Source organism: Cyprinus carpio, chromosome B3, assembly GCF_018340385.1.
Source record: "Cyprinus carpio isolate SPL01 chromosome B3, ASM1834038v1, whole genome shotgun sequence".
Taxonomy (NCBI): Eukaryota; Metazoa; Chordata; class Actinopteri; order Cypriniformes; family Cyprinidae; genus Cyprinus; species Cyprinus carpio.
The window spans coordinates 14,738,584-14,749,333 of NC_056599.1; the positions used below are offsets into that span (position 1 = coordinate 14,738,584).

General features: G+C 42.0%; 1 pseudogene; it reads left to right on the forward strand.

Annotated features, from left to right (window-relative positions):
* LOC109066033 overlaps positions 1-5,828 on the forward strand; it is a 168,256-nt pseudogene extending 162,428 nt beyond the window's left edge.
* The last annotated feature ends 4,922 nt before the right edge of the window (positions 5,829-10,750 follow it).

Consider the following 10,750-nt stretch of genomic DNA (forward strand, 5'->3'; position numbering starts at 1 on the left):
ACAAGAGTTACAGGCTTGATTTGAGTCACTGTAAACCTAACAATTAATCTTACTTTACAAGTTACTAGCAGATGTATGTCACTTTCTGAACGAAAATTTTGTTAAAAACTAAAGTTCCAATTTTTAAAAAACAAGTAAGCATAGGGTCCACTGGGGCATAGGCAGATCATATGAAACTGTACAATTTAGATTGTAAGAATATGGTAACGCTTTATTTTAAAGACCAATTCTTACTATTAACTAGTTTCTTATTGGCATGTATATTACTGGCATATTGGCTGTTTATTAGAGCTTATAAAGCACATATTAATGCCTGATTCTGCATGACCATATTTTAGATCCCTTAATTCTATCCCATACCTAAACTTAACAACTACCTTGCTAACTATTAATAAGCAACAAATTAGGATTTTATTGAGGTAATAGTCATAGTTAATAGTTAGTTAATAGTGGTATTGGGTATGATTAGGGATGTATGTATATTCACAACATACCTGTAACATGGCCTCTATTTCCTTGCTGTTTAAATAACATTTATAGACTAGGATTTTGAAAGCCAGAGTCACAAAATGTTATGACGTTTATGGAGCCTGTCCTCCAACAAAAAATGACCATATAGGTCGTTTGTGCAAGCACCTTATTACGACCTATATTTACGTTTTAAAGTTAAGCGGCCTCTAGCGGGCGTAAAAATAATGACAGTATCGCATTGCGTCTGTCGTCATGAAATGACGTATAACGTCATTACCAATCAAAATGCAATGTGTGGACTTTTTACACCGATCTCACAGTAATTCGTACATATTTTACTAGGTGGCTTATTCGTTCGAATGACCACACCTAAACCCCACCCCCTAAACCTAACCCTCACAGAAATCATGCTAAATTATGATTTATTGAGCGTATACATTTTACGTGCACATCCGTTCTTTGGGATCGAACCCATGATAGCATGATTGCATATCAAGGTATAACGCAATAATCTACCAACTGAGCTACACGAAACGCAAATCACAGTGCAAATAAAAGAGTACAAAACATTAATATGAAAACGACCTTTTGCCGATAGGGGCGCAATTGTAGTATACGCTCTGATGGGTCGTATTCCAGGGATTTGGACAAACGACCTATACGAGCGTATTAGTTGGAGGACAGGTTGCGTTTATGTGAAGAATTTTCCTTTTCTTTTTTAGGTACAATGGGGAACCATCTTCTGACCAACCCCGTGCTGCAAACCCGTACAGGAAGTTCACCCTACAACACACTGCTGGCTGAGACGTTTACCCCTCCCTCACCTGGGGTCTTCAACTCTACTGGTAAGTGTAGGGGGACCTTGTCTTGTATTGGAAAGAAAAATCCCGAATAAGATTGCTTTATTAACGCAGTTTACCACGTAGAGTTTCAGAATGGTTTGAATCTCAAACTGTGCTCAAATTCGCCAAAATGCCTTAATTCGTATTTTATTGATCAAAGGTAACTATTTCATAGGCTTCGTAAAAGACTTTAGTAGCTTAAAAGTCTGAGACAAAGATGATATGCAAAAGAAACTTTACTTCTTAACTTCTCAGCTATGAATCAGCGTCCTCTGAGTGATAAAAGATTCCTCTGGAATTTTTTTTTATTATTATTATTATCATTATTGTACATGCAGTTTCTGCCACAGTGTGTGTGAGTATCACCGATGGTATTCATGTGCTGGGATCTGTGCACTTTAGTGCATATGCTGTTTGTGTGTAGGTCTGTGCGTGTGAGTTTACACTCTGTCGGTCTGTCAGTGTGAATCAGAGGGGTGGACACGGGCTGACCATCTGGCCAGCGTTTTAATCCCTCCTGCTGGAAAGACAGACCAGAGCATCGATTAAAGCTAGGGCTGAAGTTGAGTGACTGACAGAAGAGCGTTCCCTGAAGATTCGACACAGAGTATCGGCATGGCTCTGTCTGTGTCGCACACACATATGGCCCAGGCTTCGCTCTCTTGCTTTACCATTCGCCTTCGTGTGCCAATTGAGAGTCAGCGAGAGAGAAAGATAGCTGCGGTTCCCATGTCAGTGGGGTGAAATTTAAGACAGCGTCTCTGTTGAATATTTTAAACGTTCCCTCTCTGTGTAATGTGTCAGGCTGACGGTGCGCCGCTCGGCTCTGCTCGGCTGAGAGGACATTTTTAGAATGCTTATGGAGAGGAAGTAGGAGGAGGGCCTCATTAGAATGTCTAATTACTCTCTCTCTGCACAGAGGAGCGTTGATTAAAATCATACCGGGCATTAATATTTAAACCCCCGCACGCCTTGGTCTGCGCCGCCGCATGCATCTCCTGTGTTCAATAGACGCCGACGAGTTAAAAGAATATCACAACATCTCTGCCGTGTGAAGGGGCGCGTGAAATAAACATCGTCTTGACTTTATGAGACTGAAGTGTGAATAACGTCTCGCCGAATAATGATCGTGCCAAAGCAAAACAGTAAAGCTCTGTTTCTAATCTTCCCAAACCAAATAATGAAGGGCTGTTCCTAAGATCCCAACTCCCAAGATTAAAAGAGTGAGATACTGATCTGAAAATCCTTAGTCCACAGAATCAGACGCTTACCCAAAACTATACAATAGTAGTTCTGCTGTTTTCATACTTTATCTAGTGAGTAGACGTCACAGTTTTTAATGTAAACCTCAGGGGGAAAGCTGAGGGAATAGTAAAATCTCACTCACATAAAATTGGCTTCTCTCTCTCTGTCTCTCTTGCATGTGTTCTAGTGAAGTCTAAAAAAAGTAAATTCTAAGAAAATATATTATTAAAAAAAAGTTGTATTTAGTATAAATTTACCCAAATTGAGAATTCCCCCACAAAATAATACTGATTAAATGAAAAATTATTTAATTTGATAGTTTTATTTTGTTTATAGAAATATTATAGAAATATCCACTCAAGAAAAGGAAACTCATGTTATTCCAAACCTTTATGACTATTTCAAGTCACTTTTTGTTTTAAATGGGAGACAGGTTTGGAACAACATGAGTTAGAGTAAATCATCATAGAATAGTTATTTTGGGTGAACTGTCACTTTAAGTGATTCATTGAAGTTAACTAAATTTGATTATAGCTGATAGAATAGCTAACAACATTTTGAAATCAGAACATTATTGTGAAGGTGGTTCTGCTCCTAAACTAAAAAGTGAGGCACTGCTATGTGGAATTCTCTCTCTCCCTCTGTCCATTGATGTCCAGTGTTGTCTTTTCATGGCTATTACATTATTTCAACAATAGAGTTCCTTAGTGTGACATTTGTTTATGCCAATGTTTGAGGAAAAAAAAAAGTGTGGTTTCAAGTAAAGCCCAAGGTAGAAACATATTATTGATCACTGTTGTCTTTCTTTTGTCTCACTTTGCCCTCACATGGCCTCACCATGGATCCACAGGAACTTTCCGTGACCCAAGTAAGACTCTTTCCACTTTCAGGCTTATGGCTATTTTCAGTGTTTTATAGGCTAATTTTGCAGAATAATAACCTCTTCACACGTGCAGTGAAGCCTGTGCTTCTATGTACACAATTTACTTCCCTGGTAATAACTTGCCTCTGTCCGTAAGCCTATTAATCTTATGATGGAAGTTGCGTTCCCCATTATTGATTTAATCCCGGATTCTGTTGCTGTGAATCCCCGTCTTGATTAAAATAGGTAATGAAGTGCTCACTTCTCCCTCTTCCATTTTCATTTGCTTACCACCTCTCATTTGCTCTCTCAACAGAGAGCACACTGTCTAAGAACCGAGATCACGGAGGCATGGAGACGCTACCTCTGAATGGGAACTTCAACAACAGCTATTCTCTGCGTAGTGTCGGGGGTTCGGGAGCTCCCGGGGGCAGCTGTGACTTCCTGGGAGGTGGAGGTGGAGATAGCCCCCCTCCCCTGCTCAACCCCCGCGGTTCAGAAACTCTCGGCGGGATACGGAGAAACCTCTCAGATGCAGCAGCGTTCGAGAAGATGATCATATCGGAACTTGTGCACAATAATCTACGAGGCGGTGGAGGGGCTGGGGGCACTGACAGAACATGTGGCAGCCTGGTCAGAGGACACGGGCACATGGGAATGGGGCGGGGCGGAGGCGGGGCAGAGCCAGCGATAGGCATCGAGGACGACGAAGACTTTCGTTCTAGAGAAGCGCGTCAGCGCACGCCACAAGATGTGGAACTGCTTTACAAGGCTCTGGAGGAGCCCCTGCTCCTGCAGCGTGCCCAGTCCGTGCTCTACCAGAGCGACCCCGATGAGTCCGAAAGCTACACGGCCGACCTGACTGAGAGTTTGGGCCACAGCGGTCACAGCGGCCAAAGCGCAGCAGGCCAGGGTCGCAATGGAGCCCCCGATTCGCCTGCGAGGGACTCCCTCTACACCAGCATCACCAACCTGCGAGATTCGCCCTACCCCGACAGCAGCCCAGAGCCACTAGAAGTGGTTCCACGCACGGCCCAGCCTCCGGAGGAGCTGTACTACAGCTCGGGTCGGCCTGCCATAGGCTCCCGCGGAGCCCCCATGCAGACCTTCTACCAGGCTCCGCCTAGGAGACCAAGCACTGAAGCCCACGCCGCCCCTGAGCCCCCTCACACTGAGGGAGATGGACAGATGCAGCTGGTCACAAGCCTGTGACCACGAGAAAGAGGTGGAGGAGGAAGAGCACCACAGGGTCTGATGCAAAGTGCCGATGGCGATGATGGACTCCTCTCCTGTCTCTGACACCCTCCTTATGTCTGGTTGCCTTTTTGCTCTTTCATTTGTTTTGAAGTAAGAGGTAAGGAAAGCCTAAACAGGGAGAGCGACAGAGAGGTTTGTCTCCATGGCAGCAGGCTCTCTGAAGTGCTGTGTAACCACTCTGCTCTCTCATCAGCATCATTTTCTCCTCCCTCCTCGCGCACACACATAGAAAAAGAGCGAGTCCAACTATCTGCCTTCTCTCAATGGACGTCTCTGCCTTCAGCTCACTCTGCTCCAAAAATATCGACAAACTTCTCACCAGGCTTCTATTTCTGTGTTTCATTTGAAGTCTTATCTTTAAAATGTTACTTTTGCGTAACTCCTTTCTCTTTCTCCATCATTATTTGATGAGAGCTGTTACGCGAGGAAATGGGGTTATGCCATTATACTGCAAGTTACAAAAATCTCTCTGAAAGCTCTTCAGTGTTGCCAAAAATAACTGTTTTTGAGCCAGGACACAAACTGGAATCTACACGCACGCTCACACACACACACTCACAGAAGTGCTTGTTACTGAACATCAAGAGTGTGAACATATGCTCCTGAAAAAGGAAAACAAGGACTATTGTTCAGACACAGGTAGTGGAAAGCTGCCTCAGTGTAGTTGCCTTTATTTCTCTCTCTGAACTGACTCTTCGTTATAGAATAACCACAGAGACTGGGAATGAGGGGGTGAACGTTAGGACACAACCCATCGTCAGATGGGTCGTTTGAAACCTTTCGGCCATGGGACCTCTCATGAATTGAAACTCTGTAGGGTTTCGTCTCTGATCCACAGATGGGGGGTGGATTAAGGACTGAACCTGCTCTCCGAATCACTGATGGATGTTGTAGGTGGACGTGCTGTATCACCTGTGTTATTGTGGCTAGAAGAATTTTTTTGCTACCGCTCCAGCCATTCTTCGAGTCCAACCTCTGTACATACGAACCACACGAAAGCAAAAGCAAGTCTTACTCTACTCGTCTCCTGTACATAGAAGAACAAAAGCAACAAAAAAAAGTATCAAATACTATGAAAAACAGTTCTTGTACTGCAACAGAAATCAAAAATAAAGATGTTTTTGAAGTTTGTGACCTAAACACCACGCCAGTCTCTCCCTCTCTCTTTCTTTCGCTCTCTCCGGCCCTCGTTCGTTCGGTCCTGCCCTGGAGCACCACGGTGCCAGGAAATCTAATTGTCTGCCAAGAGACAGCGAGAGAGAGAGACAGAGACAGAAAGAGAGGGATTTTACATACAAACTAGATAAATCCTGGCACAATTTTTATGTAATATAACCCATTACATTGTTGGTAATGTTTGACCTTCAACATTCCCAGACAGGAAGCGCTTGCCGTGGGTAGGGGAATACACTGTGCCTCAGGGGCGCACTGGTGCATTGTGGGTTGATTGACAGCAGCCATAATGTAGTGTTGGTTATATTGTATCTGGAAGATGTAATAGATATCAGACGACTAGATGAATAGAATATAAGATATTTAGGTGAAAAAAAAAAATTGGGGGGATCATTCGGAAAAGTTTCAGTCGCAAACCCTAGATTGTATTTGACTGTTTTTACATACCAATATCAGCTGTTGTTTCTGAACCTGGTGTGACAGTTGATTTACAATTTGTATGTGTATGTCTGAACGTGAACATTTGGATGCTTGCGAACCAGAGTACGTATGTGTGCGAGTGTGTATCTCAGAGGCTATTTTTACTGGGTTAGATGGACCCACATTAGAAGAACAGGAAGCAGAGTAAATCTATATCTATATAAGAGCTCAGTATAAGCTTCCATCTAAAAGACTTTGTTAAAGGTATTTTAAATGTTGTTGTTTTTTGCCAGTCGGGTACAATGGAAACTGAGGTTTAGAACAAAAAAAAAAAAAAACAAGTTTAGCATTCATTGAGCGACAGGGACACCTGACCAATGAGACACAGCCTCTGTGGTTTAGAATCACCATATGCAAATGAGCTGCATAGCCTATTGAACAAAAGAGAGGTATTCATGAGTGCTCCGCCCCTCTGAAGTCTGCTCAGTCTTCAAGTCTTTAATGTCTGATGTTTTATTTATTAATATTTATTTCTATGTTTTGATTATTTATGCACATATTCATTTATTCAGTGTGGTTTTCATTCTGTGTACAAAGAATATGTAAGGATGACGAGAGTGTGCTATATTCGAAAAGCATACTAGCATAATACTCTGGCTGCAGTATATACGATGTATTCTTTGCACAGTATGCACATTTTCTTCCAAATTACCTAGTAAATTTTGCCAGAATGAGTGGTACACAACATAAGCGGAATTCGGAATGGCATAGCCCTCTTAATATTTCTGCCATAATAAGAAATATTAAGTGTAGAATGCTAATAAACAGAATGCAGCCAGTATAAATTGTTATCCCACAATTCAGAGTGTTTTACTTGACCTTTCATTTCCAATGTGATGGATGAACCGAAAATATTGTCTGTAATTTTTCATTTTTTAATTGGATTGGACTGCCAAAAGCAAAGATGCTTTATTTGGCTAAAACGCTTTTGTTTCCAGCGTTTGTTAAATATTATTCACTAATTGATCCATCATGATGAGGTCAGTAAAGAATGTTTGAAATGTTTATTGTGGAACGTCTGTTCACTATTTTTTTTAAATATATACTGTGCAGTAAGTAATAAGCTAGTATGCCATTCCAAACATAGCCATATAGAGAGAGAGAGAGAGCAGGGGTGAGTATCCATGTTTAATGTCAGAGGAAGAGGTGATGTCAAAACTACACAAGTCTGCAGCTGGTTTAGAGAAGGTCTGCTGCACCCACTGTCAAATGTGGAGAACATTGTGCATCCCGAATCAACAACCTATCATTCAATCCAAGCACCATGTGCCCTCTCTCTTTCTCTGTCTCTCACTCCTGTAAGTCTTCTAAGGGGACGTGTGTGCAATCCATTGCATGGTAACTTGTACTGATTGACACAGGGTCAGTATGTTCACCGGTGTGCTGTGGTTAGTACACCCGGTCCTATATTTAGCCCGAGGCATTTATGATCAGCTTTTCTTTAAAGCAATGACCTGAACATTTTTTTTACTTGCTTTTCTTGCAAAAATGTTCCATGTTGATGAGTAGGACCAGCTTCAACTGGTCAGCAGGTTTGACCGTTTGAATGTATTGTCATACACCATTGTGAACTGGCTCTTAGAGCTTAGGATGCCCTCTAAGGAGATTTGCTCCTGACTCATGGCCCTCTGCCCACCTGGCACCACATCGCTGCTGTTTTACCCCCTTATACCCTTCTGCACCGGCCCGCGGGAGAGGCTGTTTACCTCTCTCCCTCCATCCCTGGAGACGTCCAATGTGCGTCACGTTTTGTGCATCTCTCCTTTTTGTGCCCTTGCTCATTTTTATTTCCCATCTACCCTTCTTCCACATTCCCCCTCCTATACTGTTCTTAGAAATGTTTTTACATGGCTTTCCTAGCTGAGCATTAATGTGGGAAGATTTATGTTAGTCAAAGGCTTTGTTTACATGGGACTGAAGGGATAATATAGTACAGTGTTGAATATGGTGATAATGACAGTGATTATGCGCCGTAGTAAACTGCTAGACTAAAGCCTGCTCATAGGGACTGCTACCACCTCCAAAATCCCCATACAACCCCTGATTATCATAATAATACTAAGAGCTATAATCTAGCGGAGTCAACCCACCATGCTCCCGCTCTCTGGGTTTCTCCCTTTGTCTTTCCCCCCTCTCGCTCTTTGAGAGCACTTGTGTTCGCTGTGCTTTAGATATGAAAGGAGTCACCCTGATCCCGCTCTCCATATCGGCCTCGTTTTCATGTCTTCACATTCAAATGGAGAGGCAAGGGGTGCATGAGTAGACACCGGATGCATGAGACGGAATCTGCCAGACCCCATTTTTATGCAGAAAGACAAAATGGTTCAAAAATATGATGGTGTTTGGTTGACTCGAGGCTTTTATTGGTAGCTGAATGAAATTTTCCAAAAGAATATGAAAAGAACGGAAATCTTTGCGGATAAAGATTTATTTCCTATTTGATTTTCCTTTTGATTTCCTGGATATATCCCCATTTTTATGCCTTGTGCTCGCAGAAATTAATTAAACGGGAACGAAAGGTTCAAATTCTAGATCATGATTGACTAGACAAAAGTGTTTGAGAATTGACGGCAGCAATGGTTTGTCCCCTCCAACAACTGTTTAAAGTTTATGGCCTGATCCAATTTGAAACTCTGGTAAATAAAAAACAAAGTTCTGAGTTTCCAGTCTGTAAATACGACTTGAGAGGCGCTCACGTCCAATTTCCAATTAGGAAAACTATATTTACGATACTTCCGATTGCACGTTAAGGCAGCATAAGTTCCAAAGCTGCTCCAACACACCTGTCTGTAATTATCAAGTGCTCCTGAAGATCTGAATTAGCTGGTTCAGGTGTGTTGGATCAGGGTTGGAGCTGAAGGTAGATCTCTATGAACAGGTTTGGGCACCCCTGTTCTTTGATTGGACAAAAATGGGCAAGATGAGTCATCAGTATATTTGCTTGGTTTTCTCAATACAGAAAGTACATTTTAAATGTGTATCTTCTAAAAGTTAAATGTTTAGGAAGACAAAACTGACTTGACGTGGACAACATCGTCTCAAAACTGTCATTTATATGTCATGGGGTCTGTAATAATGGAAATCGAGGGACTGGAGATGTCTTCAACTTTGTTGATTGATGCGTTGTTCCAATTCTGCAGAAATCTTGAGTTTTCCGTAAGGGCAGATTCTGTATGGGCCTATGAGACTGAGAGGATTTATGAAAGGTCCCTTTTTCCAGACACTCGTCTCTTGTCCCTCTCCACATAGGTTTCTATCGCACCGGCCTGCACTCCTGTGATCTGACAGTCTGTCCCCTTGCTATCAACCCAATCCTCAGCAGGGGCTTGGCACCAGAGAGCCAGAGTCGTGACCTCTGATCGGAGCCATCCCCCACTGTAGCACAGGAGCTTCGCTTTAGAGCCACATGTTGACTTGATGTCCAGATAGTAGGATAGATAACTAACATAAGGGAGAGAGAGATATGAACAAGTCATTCACTGCTGTCAAAACAACATGAGGTATCAGCCCTGGGCAAAGCACCCCACCTGCTCGGCCCACCACGTCTGACAGGCAAAGAGAGCCCCTGGAGTTAAATGACATGTTTTATTGGAATCCCTCAGTCACTGAGCGATCAACACCTTCCTGTAACACAGAAGCATTTTAACACCACCACAGCCACCGAACAAGGGACCATCCTGACAGAGCTTATTTACACCCTTTTCCATCGAAATGGTGCTTATGTTAAAAGGATGTGTAAATGTCTTTTACAACTGGCCCACATTTCCACTGACTCGAGAGTTGAACGATGATGAGTATTTTACTACATAACCTGTCTATGAACAAACAGTGCTTCTACATCTTTTAAGGTGCGGTCACATTTACCTTTGCAAAATTTCACAGGCAAAATTCAGTCGTTTCAATAGGAATTTTGCACACGCATTTACAGTGTTGAACAACACAATAGTGCATGCTTTGAAAGTGACTTCTGTGTGAAGGATACTTTGTGCATCACTACACTATTGACTTCGGACAATGGATATTTTTTGATGGTGGATGGTTTTATCATGGGTTAATCATAGATATGTAGGAAATTGGTTTAATTTCTTTTTTTTTTTTAATGGGACCACACATTTAGTTGTTTTGAGAGCAAATTTTACCATCCATAAATTCATCTTTATCATGAGCTGGCTATGATGTAAAGGAAGACATTTTAAATATTTGAAATCTATGAAGTATTTATTTCATAATATTACATTTATATTAAAAAAAAGTTGAATTATTTCATACACACAACATTTGTAAATTAAAGCAATAAGCCACAAGAGACCATGCACTACATGAAGACATTTAACCATGGTAAAATTACCGTAAAGGACAGGGTTGAGTGCTTATTGTGGAAAATGAAAGCAACAGCAATATGATTAATGATACAAATGTA